Below are 13,900 nucleotides of genomic sequence, written 5' to 3' on the forward strand. Positions count from 1 at the left end.
ACGTTCTCGACGTCGTGTCGGAGGCTCTCGGTGTAACCGTTGGCTGTGGAGTAGCCGTGGGTTTTTCTTTTATCGGCGTCGATGTCGGCGTCGACTCGATCGACGGATGCGTCGAAGAACCCTTCGATAACGGCGTTGATGGCGCTGATCTATGTTTCGAAGGGGCTTTCGACGATGGCGTCGAAGATGTTTTACTTCCCGATGGCTCATGGCGCTTTTGGGTCGACTCTTTCGCCGGGTGCTTCGACTCGCGGCGTTTTGATTTTTTGGGCTTTTCACCCGGGGTATCACCCTCAGCTGACTTCAAGGGGCGTCGAGGCCGCTTTCTCAAAGACGCTTAGCATCTTTTTTCTGAATTCCTCCCACTCAGCCTGAGAGCTGTGTTTTGTGGGGCAATTTACTCTTTCAGGGGAACTAGAAGACGACGACAAAGGAGATCTTCTACGTCTCTTTTTCGAGTGTCTAGACCTCGACAAGTGGTGGGAGCCACTTCGAGACCTAGACCGAGAATGCTTTCGACGGTGAGGAGACGAATGTCTCGACTCTACCGCGGAAACTTTCGAGGAAATTAAAACTGACCTACCTCTCTCGAGCTTCCCCTTACGCTCCTTCAAGGCTTTCGCCGTCATGGATAGGCATTCCTCACACTCCGAACACTGGTGTTCGATTCCCAGACACCACAAACAGATCCTGTGAGGATCCGTCAATGACATTTTCTTCCCACAGTCTCTGCATTTTTTGAAACCGGACCGAGGAGTCGTCGGGTCGGAGGAGGAAGCCATCGAGTACGAGTCGGTTTTCTCGAGGAAATATGAATATATTTCGACTGACAAACTGAGCAACGGTATTCCGAGGCACACGAAGCGCGGAAAAACGGAACTGAGCAACGGACGCTGCGCGTGGCCATTTATAGGCATGATGACGTCGGCGTCGATACGGTGGCTGTCGAGGAACACCTACTCGACAGACGTCGACGCACAGCGCCCTCTACTGGAAAAAAAAATTCCGAGGCCAGCAAGCTGGAGATACAAATATCATAGATAAGGAATACGTCGGAGGACACAATCCCTTCGAAATATAGTGTCGCTCTATGCGGATGATTTGTTATTATATGTGGCAGACCCCAAGACGTATCTCCCGGACCTTTTGGAAGTACTGCAGAACTTTAGGCATATGTCGGGCTTCCGCATAAATCCGAAGAAGTCGGTTTTGTTTCCATTAGGGGGGCTACGGGAATTCTCGTTGGATGAATTGCCCGAGTTGGGGATAAAATGGCAGAAGGAGTAATTTTAGTACTTGGGGGGTGCGGGTGTTTCATGAGGTGATGGATACGTTTGTGCATAATACAGGGAGGGCATTATCCAAAATAGGAGACTCCATCCAATTCTGGAAGGTGTTGCCCCTCTGATTGATGGGTAAAGTGGCGTTATGTAAAATGGTGATCTTGCAGCGGTTGCTCTACTTTTTCACTATTATACCATATGTGGCAAAGAAAGTGTTAGATGCGAAGATTAGGGAACTATTGTGGGACGTGGGGAGGAGAAAGTTGTCCTTACTAACTCTGCGGAGAGCTAGAGAGACAGGGTTACTGGGCCTCCCGAATTATGAAAAGTACTTTGTGGCGGCGCAACTGCAGTCGGCACTGGTGTGGGATCAATTGGAGGGGGAGTCCCTTAAGGTACTGGTAGGGCCCTTGCAGCCGGATCGTAGACCGGTGGAACTCCTATGGCACCCATTAGGTGGGACGGGGAGATTGGCAGTTTTTGAGGCGGTGAGGGAGACAAGGAGGAAGTATGTGGGTGGCAGAGGGGTGAGGGGGCGCTATGAGAGAGGCCTCCCATAGGGGGCCGATCAGAAGCTCACTCAGGCGATCGGGAGGATGGGGATAAGGAGGTTAAAGGAGAAGGGATGTGAAAAGGTGGGGGACTTCTTCGAAGCCGGGAAGCTCCTTACCTGCAGGGAATGGTGCCATAAGTTTGACCTGCCGCAGGGGGGTTTTCTGGCATATGGGGCTGTGGTTCGTAGGATGGCAGAGTTATGGGAAGGAATACCGGGAGAGCCGGAGCCAGGCCCGGTTCTTCGAGCTTTACTTGATCAGATAGGCGGTAGGGTGCGCATTTCGCGAATCTATAAGGCCCTTGGGGAGGGGAGTGCAGAGGTGGAGCAGAAGGGTAAGGAGCAGTAGGAGGTGGATATGGGGCACTCTATATCAGGTAAAGAATGGGAGCAGGTCTGGAACTTGGTCCAGAAGACATCGCGGAGCGCCCGTTTCCAGCTGGTCCAATTTAATATTTTGCACAGGGTATATATTACCCCGGTGGCACTCCGGGAAATGAATGGATACTGGTTGGGCGAGTGCCCTAGATGTGGTTCGGAACAGGCAGGGTTCTGGCATATGGTATGGGAATGTGGGGCAGTAGTGGAGTATTGGGATGAGGTTCTTAAAGGAGTGAATTAAGTGCTGGGGACCAGTTTGAAAAGATGCCCGGAGGTCTGTCTATGGGGGAAGCTGCCAGGGGTGGGTGGGGGGACAAAACAAGATACGGAACAGAATGGGCCGGTTCTTGCTCATATTGGCTAAGCGCCGAATGGCGATAGCGTGAAAATTGCTGCAGGGCCCGGCAATTAACTTATGGCGGAAAGATTTGCAGAGATGGGGTTTAGCGGAATTGATGGTGTTTCAGAATGTGGATGCAGAAGAGGACAGGCAGGAGGTAACAATTCATTGGTCCCAACTGCTAAATGATATGTCGAAGGAAAATGACTTACGTCCTCAGTGAAGAAGCATTTGTAGGAGGGACAATATGAGGGGGTTATGGGAAGGGGGGAACGTGGAGGTGTGAACTGAAGGAGGACATGCCCAATTCTCAACGAACAATAGACGCTGAAGATCTACGTGCTGTGGCCAATGGAGAAAGAAGGAGTCAGATGGGTTACCTGGAGGTGGGGCAGAGGAGGGGGGCGGGAGTAGGGATCTGTTGAATTGCTCAATGAAAGTTTGTTAATGGGTATGGAGGGACTGTACTCAGGGGGGCAGCTAGTTTTGGGACCGTTATGACAAAATATCAATAAAGAGGGTTTTAAAAAAAACATTGCAGATGTATGGCGGATGAAAAGGGATACATGTGTTTTTTACACATATATCAATCCCCCTCTAGAATAGATTATGTATAGGTATCTGCCAGCTTTATTGGGGATGTAACAGGAATGGAAGTGGGATCCATAGCTTTGTCTGATCATGCTCCTCTAACGGTTCAGTTTAGAGAATAGGGACCGCGTGTGGGGCTGTGGGCCTGGACGTTCCCTAGGGTATTATTGCACAATGAAGGAACGGCTGAGGTAATAAGAAGTTAAAATAGAGTATTTCTCTATAAACTGTAACCAGTCGGTTTTGTCAGAGCGAACATGGGACGCTTTCAAAGCGATGATGCAAGGAGAATTAATAGCACTTAAAGTTCAGGGGGAGAAACGAGGGGCTGAGATGGAAATGGATCTTGAGACCCAAGAGCGGGATACCCAAATGGCTATAGCTAACACTAGAACAAGGGCCTTATCCAGTAAATTAAAAGGGCTGAATAGTCAGTTGAATTTATTGCGGACAATTACGGGTACTGTGGGAATGGTTTACCAGGGTAACCAAGAAACCGTGGGTAAAAATGGATAGGGCAGTGGCAGGGATATTGTGGCTGAACAGACAAGATAGGCCTATAAATACATAGGCAAGTCAGGTACTTGCAGTGGTTTTTGATATTTGGGATCGTCTACTAGAGAAGGAAGCTTTGTATACACGCCCATCACCATTTACCCCACTATTTGGGAACCCACAATTTCAGCTTGGGATGGTACAGGGTGCATTTAAACAATGGCGGAAAGTAGGCTGGACTAAGACGTGGTATGACGCCAGGAGGGAACATTCATTCGTTTGAGGAGTGCAAACAGTTACTAGGTAACTACTCTCGGAATCCGAAAGGCTGGAGTATTATCAACTGAGACATTGGCTAGCCAGATTCGGTGGGCATGAAGCAGCAGGAAGAGAGCTCACTACATTTGAAAAATATATCACTACACACTCAGGGAATAAAGAAATGGTGTCAAATCTATATTCAATTTTGACGGAAGAAGGAAAGGGACAGGTTTGGGGGTACATGCATAGGTGGGAAAACACTTTGGGGGTAGACCTACCAAGAAACTATTGGGGACATTTATGGAAAATTATCCCCAAATTAACAAGATCTATTCAGATAAGGGAAGCTTGGTATAGGATCATGTATCAATGGCATTATGTATTTATTTATTTTGACATTTATATATCGCATCTAACCCCTAGGCACCTGGCTGCTTTTGCTTAAGCAGGTTGGTTACCTTGGTTTCTTACAAGTTTTACGTACATTGCTTATGAGGGTTACATAATATGGTTTCATTCAGAGAGTGTACACAGGCTAGCAGGCTTCATTACATGTTAACAGCAGTATACAGGTCAGGACTAGGAAAGGTTATATATACTGGTGCACTCTCATCTCATGTTGCGTGGGGGGGGGCTGCATCCGTTAGCATATAAGTCAAAAAAGGTAAGGTTACATATACTGGCGCAGCTTCACCACGTGTAACCGGGGGCTGCATTCGTTAACATATAAGTAAAAATAGGTAAGGTTACATATAGTGGCGCAGCCTCACCTTGTATAAGGGGGGGCAGCATTAGTCGGAATACAGGTCAAAATAGGTAAAGTTGGACTCCAAGATTGCCGCCGGCACAGGGAGACGTGTGTGAGTCTCGCTCCTGCCGGGCCGCACTGAAGCACCTCACTGAGCACCGATTCTGAGGGTATCCGCTCCCAAAACCACAGCCGACCCTCTCCAGAGGCTGCCGGCACACCAGAAAAGGGGAATTGCCCCCGGGGAGAGAACGGAGGCAGCGCTGCTGTAGTGAGACGCCCCTCCCCCCACAAGGATCGCGGCTCGACCCAAGCAGTACGGGCAGAGGAGACTGCCGCGATCGGGACCACAACAGCAGAGCACACGGAACGGCACTGAAGTGAAGCTGCATACACCCCAACAGGGCTGCGGGGATCCAGCGGCTGTTCAGGTGCCCAGCTGACAGGCACGGGAGGCCGCACAGACACACTGAACGATCTGCCCCTGCCCCACTGAGAAAAGCACAAGCCCAACCTGAGGAGGAAAGCGACAAAAGGTGCAGGGGAACCCAGCAACACAGCGCGCGACACCAGAAGGAGCAACATATAATACCTCGGGGCTAAGAAACTCCACTCCCGCCTCGGTGCCGCGGGCAGAGACAGGAGCGCCGAAGAGAAGTCCAGGCGGAGGAAGCAGTGCATACAACCAGATCCTGAGATACTCCAGCAACAGGCCCGGGTGGGGCCACAGGTGAGAGGCACGCCCGGCCCCCCTCTCCCATGCAAAGAAGACTCCGGAGTGCCTAATAAGGGTGGGAGACATCCCCCCCACCCTGCCACGTAATCACATAAGGCCACAAACCAACACGGGGAAAGACTCCCCCCACCCCACTCCAGTCACTGCACCCATAAGCAGAGGAGGGGCAGGGTGGTTAAGAGAGGAAGTGCCAAATAAATTCTGACCCCCAGACCCACTACCACTAGAGTGGACCTCAGGCCAGGGGCCACCAGGAGGCTGAAGGGAACATAAGCCCTCCTCAGGGACTGTCATGATCTCTGCTTCCAAAAGATCAGGACTTGCCCGACTCCCTTGGAAGCAGACCCATAACCCCGGTTCCGAGTGCCAGCCAGTCCCAATTGGGACCTTTTGGACCCTGTCCTGGCGCCAGTGGCACCAGGCTCATAAAGATGCCCGGTCCCAGCGCTGGAAGCGCCGGGCTCATAATGCTTGGGTGGACTTACCTGCAGCAGACCATGCTGCTTACTTACCTGCCAGTTGAGCCCCTGATCCTCTTCTGTTTGGGACTACTTTTCCTGTTGGGTGGGGCAGGAGCCACTCCCTAGGTTCAGAACACTGGAACTCTTCTGGAAAGCAGGAACTCTTTTCTCACCTAGGCGAGGCTGTGGAAGGAGATACCTAAGCACTACAGGAGGCTATTTAAACCGCACCCGATGGATGAATCTTGCTTTGCGTTATTCTGCATTCTCTGCAGCAGAACGCTCATCGTGTCTTCTGCTTCTGATCCTGGGCCTAAGGGAACAAAGGCTTACCATCCTGGAATCCAGTCTTCATCAGCACCTGTAAAGACAAAGAAAGAACAGGTTAGCACTACGGTCTTCAGTGGCAGCGCATCTCTTACCTGGTCCATCGGCTGTCACCAACGCCTCGCGCTGCATTCCGGCATCTGAAAGACAAAGGCTTACCTATTCTTCGCATGCTCCGGAGGTCTTCGCACTGCATTCCGGCATCTGAAAGACAAAAGCTTACCAGCTCTTCGCACGCTCCGGAGGCCTTCGGCGCTGCATCCCGCATCTGAAAGACAAAAGAAGGTGCGTTTAAAGACATTGGGCAACTTTATTACTCACGTGCCATTACTCCTTCCCACGCCGAATCCAGTGGGTATTCCAGCACCCTTCAGCTTCTCTAAAGCTCCGAACTTGTACCTGCAAGATAAAAGGGACAGTTAGTGCGCATCGTGAAGCAGGCTACAAGCGCTTACTTACGTGCTTCCAGGCGCTTCTATTCCTCACGCGGGTTCGATCTTCAACTCTCATCAGCCCGCAATCCGCCATCGCCGGAACCCTGCAAAACAAGAGATATCATTACAAAAGACTTTTAAGACATTTGAAGTGCCCAGAACTTACCGTTCATGCAGTTAACGACGGACAGCAGTCCTCTGAGGTCAAGAGGCCTGCACCCTTATCCAGTGAAGAAACTGGTTACGGCACCCTGCCCCGAGGCAGATGGAGAGCTCGGCGTTCACTTACCTAAGGTGAGGGCGTTAACCTTTGGGGTTCTACAGGAGAAGAGAAAGGGAAGAGGAGAGAGGCACCCAATAACCCCAGTTCATAAATACCATATTTTCTATCTGCAGACATCTTACTCTTCGAGTCAGACATACAGTGCACAGAGGTCCAGCCCAAAGAGCCAACCGTGTGTTACACATCACCTTTGAAGATACGGCATTCACCCAGTCAAGACCGGCGCCTCTGCGGGAATCAGGTGAGCGTTACAGAACGCAAAGCCTACCGCAAAACTCCCACCCAGGCGCTTTGGAAACTTCGGATACCGACCAGCTAGCCCAGTTACTTGGGGAACTAAGAGCAGAAGTGCATGCAGCCCGTCAGGAAATGAATGCTCTAAGAAGGGAACTGATTATTTCCAAGGAGTGAACAGACGATCTCGCTAGACAATTGCTACAGTCACAAGCCGGACAAACTCCGTTACCCGCATCAGGGGCAAATCTTCCTTCAACATCCTCTACGAACCCAGTGCAGATCAACCTACCTGGGAATGTACCTCTGGCTCCGCCCAAACGATTTTCAATCAGTGCCGGTTGCACTTCTTATGCCGGCCAGCAGCCTTTCCAACGGATCAAGCTAAGGTAGCTTTCGTGCTTTCGTACCTTAGTGGCAATGCGGCAGACTGGTCGATCCCTCTAGTTAATCAAGATGATCCGGTTCTCCATGATTTTCAAGCTTTTCAGCTCAGTATGGAAAAACTGTTTGCAAGACATTCACAGGGGCAGGCCTTGGACAATGAGCTCCTTTCATTGCGACATGGTAATCAAGACCTTTTGGCTTATATTGCGTCTTTCAACAGACTGATAGTGGAAACTCGATGGCCTGACGACAAAAGGATTACGCTGTTTTATAGAGGTCTACGTGGAGAGCTCAAAGATGTGTTAGCCCAAGTAGTGAATCCCCCGCAAGACTGTTCGGACTATATTGACTTAGTCGTTCAAATTGACCACAGACTGCATAACAGGAAGGCCGATCGTTCCAAGTTTGATGCTCGAGTATTTTCCAAACCACCAACTCCTACCAAAGGAGTAGACTCCGGGGAACCCATGCAAATAGGGGGCCTGAAAGGACCACTAACACAAAAGGAGCGGGAAAGGAGAAAACAGCTGCAATTATGCCTCTATTGCGGAAACTCGGGGCACTTTCTTCGAGACTGTCCGGTGAAACCAGCCAAGAAGGCAGTAGGAGCTGCAGTTACCAGGGTCACAAACTCTGAGCAGGGAAACAACCTCGCCCGACAAGAATAGAGGTCCTCTTGCCGAGCGTTAAAACCAGTTCCGTGACCTCGCATTTCGTGATACCTATAGTCCTCATTAGCCCTGAACATCCGGATCGATTACATGCGATTGAAGCTTACGTCGACAGCGGTGCCATCGGCAATTATGTGGATCATGAAATGGTTTTGAGGATGAATCTGACTCTTTGTCCAAAGGCTGTAAAGGACGTCATTACTACGGTGGATGGTACGGAGATAGCCTCCGGACCAGTAACGCATACCACCCAAGAAGTGACGCTAGTAAGTCAAGATGGACACCATGAGAAGATCGTGTTCGATGTGATCAAGGCTCCTCAGTTCCAGATTATTCTAGGAATTCCTTGGTTAGAGAAACACAATCCTCAGATCGATTGGCGAGCAAGAACGGTTCAGTTTCTAGAATGTGTCTCTACTTGTCACCCTCGACCTGGTGTTGCACTGGCAGCAATTTCCTCGGAGGCTCCCCAGTTACCTCCTGAATACCTAGAATTCCAAGATGTTTTCCGGAAGGATCAGGCTAACTCTCTACCTCCTCATAGGTCTTATGACTGCCAGATAGACCTGATACCTGGATCTACTCCTCCGTGTAGAAGAATTTATGCCCTCACCGAGCCTGAGAATCTTCACCTCCGACAATACCTGGATCAATACCTAGCGAATGGGTTTATTCGTCCTTCCAAGTCCCCTGCTTCCTCAGCTTTGTTCTTTGTTCCAAAAAAAGAAGGGGACCTTAGAACTTGTATAGATTATCGCACCCTGAACCAGATCACCGTTAAGAATAGATATCCGTTACCTTTGATCCCTGAACTCCTGGACCAAGTCAGAAAAGCATGCATATATACAAAGCTGGATCTTAGAGGAGCCTACCACTTGGTACGAGTAAAAGAGGACGATGAATGGAAGACGGCCTTCCGCACCAAGTATGGGATATTTGAATATCAGGTCATGCCCTTCGGACTTTGCAATGCCCCGGCCGCCTTTCAATATTTTATGAACGATGTCCTCAGAGAGCTCATAGATGTGTGTGTTGTTGTTTACATTGACGACATCCTCGTTTATTCTTCATCGGAAACTGAACATCAGAAACACGTGAAAATGGTCCTCGAGAGATTGCGTCAACACAAACCTTTCGCTAAGTTGGAAAAATGTGTTTTCAACGTGACTGAAGTTGAATTCTTGGGATTCATATTATCACCTAGCGGAGTGCGTATGGATTCAAAGAAGGTCGATGCAATTCTCAAATGGCCATCGCCATCCTCCGTAAAAGGTGTTCAAAGCATGTTAGGCTTCGCTAACTTTTACCGCAGGTTTATCCCCGAATTCTCTCGAATAGTCCAGCCCATCACCGCCTTGTTAAAGAAAAACAAACGTTTTGAATGGTTTACCGAGGCGGAACAAGCTTTCCAGAATTGGAAGACTAGATTTATCTCGGCACCGATCTTAAAACATCCTCGCCCAGAACTCCCCTACATCGTTGAAACTGATGCTTCGAGCCTTGCCATGGGGGCAGTTCTATCACAAAAGGACCCAGTAACCAATCAGTTGCATCCCGTGGCATTTTGGTCCCGCAAATTCTCGCCTCCTGAAATCAATTACACTATTACTGATAAGGAACTTCTAGCTATCAAGTCCGCCTTTAAGGCTTGGCGGCATTATCTTCTGGGGGCCCGACACACCGTTACTGTGATTACAGATCACCGAAACCTGCAATATTTGAAAACCGCAAAAGCTCAATCCTCTAGGCAACTCCGTTGGGCACTATTCTTTGCCGAGTTTGACTTCATAATTACCTATCGACCTGGTACAAAAAACGGTAAAGCTGATGCCCTTTCTCGGATGGGAGTGGAAGAACATTTGATCAATCCTAAACCTGTACCTATCATTCCCGAACAAAGAATTCTAGGTGTAATCGCCACACAATCCATAGAGGAAGTTAAGGATAAAGCCAGGCTACTGGTAACTCCAGCAGACATACAGAATTGGCATCTGCAGGGAAAGGACTTTATGGTGAAGGACAACCTATTATATTTCCAAGAACGGTTATACCTGCCCAGCACAGATTTACAGAAAAAGGTAATCTCTTGTTATCACGATTCTTTAATGGAAGGACATCCCGGTATGACCAAGACCTCGGAAAAGATCAAGCGCTACTTCTGGTGGCCGTCTTGGAAAAAAGATATCAGAGACTTTATAATGTCCTGTGGAGTATGCGCCCAAAACAAGAGTCAAAAGGAAAAACCAGCTGGCCTCTTACGCCCTATTGACATCTCGCCTCGCCCTTGGCATACGCTTTCTATGGACTTCATCACCGATCTACCTCCATGCTCCGGATACAATACGATCCTAGTAATCGTGGACCTATTCTCCAAGATGGCGCATTTCATTCCACTCAAAGGCTTACCAACAGCAGCAACTCTGGCCCGAGAATTTCTCGAAAACATCGTCCGACTGCACGGTTTTCCTTCAGTTCTCATTTCGGATCGAGGTAGTCAATTTATTTCTCATTTTTGGCGAAGTTGCTGTCGGTCGGCTCAAATTGATGTGAGACTTTCGACCAGCCACCACCCTCAAACCGACGGACAAACCGAGAGGACCAATCAAACTCTGGAACAGTATTTGCGCTGCATGCTACAACAAACTGAAAAAACTTGGAAAGATATCCTTTGGATAGCCGAATATGCCTACAATAACTCTGTCCACTCGGGAACTGGGAAGACCCCGTTTTTTCTTTTATACGGTAGTCACCCTCGAACCTCGGAGTTGGATCCACTCCAAGATCTTGGAACACCAGCAGTAGACCACCTGCATTCTACAATCACCCAAGCCTTTAAGGAAGCCGTTTCTCACCTTCAAAGGGCTAAAGAACAATACAAGAAAGGAGCAGACCAACATCGGAAGGAAGCCCCCCAATATCAAGTAGGAGATCAAGTCTGGTTATCCACCAAATATCTACCTCTAAAAGGACCATGCACATTCAACCCAAGATACCTTGGTCCCTATTCCATCACTACCATAGTAAATCCAGTAGCGGTCAAGTTGGACTTGCCCCCTCACATGAAGATACATCCGGTCTTCCACGTCTCTCTATTAAAACCCGTGCAACCTCAAACCCGACTAACTAAATCTCCAAAACCTATTCTAGTTGATGGAGAACTCGAGTTTGAAGTCAAAAGCATCCTGGATTCCAAGATCTCCAAATCTAAACTATTTTACCTGATTGACTGGAAAGGCTACGGTCCCCAAGAAAGATCCTGGGAACCTGCAGAATATGTCCACGCCCCTCGTTTAATCAAAAGATTTCATCGAACATTTCCTAACAAGCCCAAACCCCCGGAGAAGCCCGGTTTGGGAGGGGCCTTGAGGGGGGGTGCTGTCATGATCTCTGCTTCCAAAAGATCAGGACTTGCCCGACTCCCTTGGAAGCAGACCCATAACCCCGGTTCCGAGTGCCAGCCAGTCCCAATTGGGACCTTTTGGACCCTGTCCTGGCGCCAGTGGCACCAGGCTCATAAAGATGCCCAGTCCCAGCGCTGGAAGCGCTGGGCTCATAATGCTTGGGTGGACTTACCTGCAGCAGACCATGCTGCTTACTTACCTGCCAGTTGAGCCCCTGATCCTCTTCTGTTTGGGACTACTTTTCCTGTTGGGTGGGGCAGGAGCCACTCCCTAGGTTCAGAACACTGGAACTCTTCTGGAAAGCAGGAACTCTTTTCTCACCTAGGCGAGGCTGTGGAAGGAGACACCTAAGCACTACAGGAGGCTATTTAAACCACACCCGATGGATGATTCTTGCTTTGCGTTATTCTGCATTCTCTGCAGCAGAACGCTCATCGTGTCTTCTGCTTCTGATCCTGGGCCTAAGGGAACAAAGGCTTACCATCCTGGAATCCAGTCTTCAGCAGCACCTGTAAAGACAAATAAAGAACAGGTTAGCACTACGGTCTTCAGTGGCAGCGCATCTCTTATCTGGTCCATCGGCTGTCACCAACGCCTCGCGCTGCATTCCGGCATCTGAAAGACAAAGGCTTACCTACTCTTCGCATGCTCCGGAGGTCTTCGCACTGCATTCCGGCATCTGAAAGACAAAAGCTTACCAGCTCTTCGCACGCTCCGGAGGCCTTCGGCGCTGCATCCCGCATCTGAAAGACAAAAGAAGGTGCGTTTAAAGACATTGGGCAACTTTATTACTCACGTGCCATTACTCCTTCCCACGCCGAATCCAGTGGGTATTCCAGCACCCTTCAGCTTCTCTAAAGCTCCGAACTTGTACCTGCAAGATAAAAGGGACAGTTAGTGCGCATCGTGAAGCAGGCTACAAGCGCTTACTTAGGTGCTTCCAGGCGCTTCTATTCCTCACGCGGGTTCGATCCTCAACTCTCATCAGCCCGCAATCCGCCATCGCCGGAACCCTGCAAAACAAGAGATATAATAACAAAAGACTCTTAAGACATTTGAAGTGCCCAGAACTTACCGTTCGTGCAGTTAACGACGGACAGCAGTCCTCTGAGGTCAAGAGGCCTGCACCCTTATCCAGTGAAGAAACTGGTTACGGCACCCTGCCCCGAGGCAGATGGAGAGCTCGGCGTTCACTTACCTAAGGTGAGGGCGTTAACCTTTGGGGTTCTACAGGAGAAGAGAAAGGGAAGAGGAGAGAGGCACCCAATAACCCCAGTTCATAAATACCATATTTTCTATCTGCAGACATCTTACTCTTCGAGTCAGACATACAGTGCACAGAGGTCCAGCCCAAAGAGCCAACCGTGTGTTACACATCACCTTTGAAGATACAGCATTCACCCAGTCAAGACCGGCGCCTCTGCGGGAATGAGGTGAGCGTTACAGGGACACAGACAATAAAGCAATAAGGCCTACCACGAGACAGCCCCAATCCATCATAACAGGAAGAGGACGCACAGGCGCTGCTTCAAGGGCAAAACACAAACATCCCCTAAGGGGCACAAGAGACTCAGCCAGACCACCACGACACGGGGGCAATGTCCAAGGCAAAGGGGAAAGGGGGTGTGACCCTACCGAACCCACAAGCGGCCAAACAAGACTCGAACTTGCTTCAAATGTGGTTGTCAGATGCCCCGGTAACCACCAGGGGAAGGACACACAGGAAGACCCCATAGCTGACCCCATCCCCCTCCACCCGTGCAACCTACCCCCGTCTAGGGACAACATGGACGCTTGGTTCGTGGAGCTGCAGGACAAATTCATGTCGACCGTGCAGGACCAATTCACCACAATGAGGAATGACATGAAGCAGGTAGTCCAAGAACTGAAACTAGACGTAGCCAACCTGGAAGAAAGGACTCACACCCTCGAGAGAATTGTGCAAAATGCAGCATACGAAGCACTACAGAACAGCAAAACACAGGAACACTAAGTGCAATTGACCCACAACCTAGAGATCCAATGTGAGGACTTCGTAAATAGGTCCCGCAGATCTAATATCCGCATTAAAAATATGCCCGAGACAGTTTTGGATAAGGATCTTAAGAAAGCGGTACAGGAAGTGTTCAGAGAGATAACTGAAGCACAAGAGGCGGACATCATTGGGCCCAAAAAGAACAGGCGCCCCTGGGGAAAGACCAAGAGACGTGCTGGTAGCCCTCTCCTCGTACCCGGAGAAGAACAAGTTACTTCTTACCTTGTAACGTTCTTTCGATGGGATGTTCCTCCAACGTATTCTTTATCTTTGATAATT

This window comes from Ambystoma mexicanum, chromosome 13 (genome assembly GCF_040938575.1).
Source record: "Ambystoma mexicanum isolate Mex_15411 chromosome 13, UKY_AmexF1_1, whole genome shotgun sequence".
Classification (NCBI taxonomy): Eukaryota; Metazoa; Chordata; class Amphibia; order Caudata; family Ambystomatidae; genus Ambystoma; species Ambystoma mexicanum.